Genomic DNA, 934 nt, shown 5'->3' with positions numbered 1-934 from the left:
TATTCGCGTGTAATTATAGCTTTAGTATTTTATGTTAAAATATTAATGTATGTATGCAATAACTAATTTATTGTTGCACCAATAAGAATTTTAAGAGGAAACAATCAAATGTGTAATACTTATAAATGCAAAATTTTCAACAAACATTGCACAATTAAATTGTTATGATATTTTGTAACATTATTCATACTACAATATATTTTATGAGAAATATTTCAGGTAAGATTGGCTGCATTTAGTAATGAAATGGAGTTAAATGAAATCGATCAAATAAAATGTTGTATGTATGTATGTATATACATAGTATATGTATGTATATCATGGCTTAATCATTGAAATTTCAAAATATCGTGTCATATTAACGCCTTTACCTACAGATTTAAAAGAAATAATTTTTCAACCTCTTACAAAGTTCGACTGAAATTTTAAAATTATTTTGAAAGTTTCATCGACTAAAATGTGAATTAAAACTCTAATTCAATCAATTTACATAACTTTTTAAAGATAGATTAACTGCTGTTTTTTCTTTCAAATCTGGAAGACGCTCGTGCGTTTCTTAGGTTTATTTTCGTCAAAGCACTGGCAAATAACTACCAAGCAACCATGGAGGCCAGGCATGTTTCTTTAGTTTTTTGCTAAATTCATAAATTCTGCACAAATTATTTCATTTATCTCTTCTACGCCTGGAATATCAGGCATAACCCAAGTTTCGTCTGTACTAAGAAGTGTCTCTGAACAAATAGGACACGTTTTATTATTGACATTCCTAGAAGAGTTCAAACGGGTTAAATCATTTTACGCAAATACTATGTCATTTACAAACCATTGTTCAATGCAAGGCGTACAAAAGCTATGCGTGCATGGCAATATGACCTCTGTACGCCGATCTAAACAGATTGAGCACTCGTCAACGTGTTCAGAATGCGAACATGAG

The 934-nt window shown here is 30.1% G+C and overlaps 1 long non-coding RNA gene across 1 annotated transcript; it reads right to left on the bottom strand.

Annotated features, from left to right (window-relative positions):
* Positions 1–623: 623 nt before the first annotated feature.
* LOC108357311 (uncharacterized) lies at positions 624–934 on the bottom strand. Its single transcript, XR_001846649.1, has 2 exons — positions 824–934; positions 624–766 (listed from the first exon to the last, which is right to left on the bottom strand). It is a non-coding gene; the product is annotated as an uncharacterized LOC108357311 (long non-coding RNA).

This window comes from Rhagoletis zephyria, unplaced genomic scaffold (assembly GCF_001687245.7).
Source record: "Rhagoletis zephyria isolate East Lansing unplaced genomic scaffold, Rhagoletis_zephyria_1.1 Rzeph_scaffold_74263, whole genome shotgun sequence".
Taxonomy (NCBI): domain Eukaryota; kingdom Metazoa; phylum Arthropoda; class Insecta; order Diptera; family Tephritidae; genus Rhagoletis; species Rhagoletis zephyria.
The sequence above is the reverse complement of the archived record's forward strand: the minus strand, read 5'-3'. Positions and strand labels throughout refer to the sequence as shown.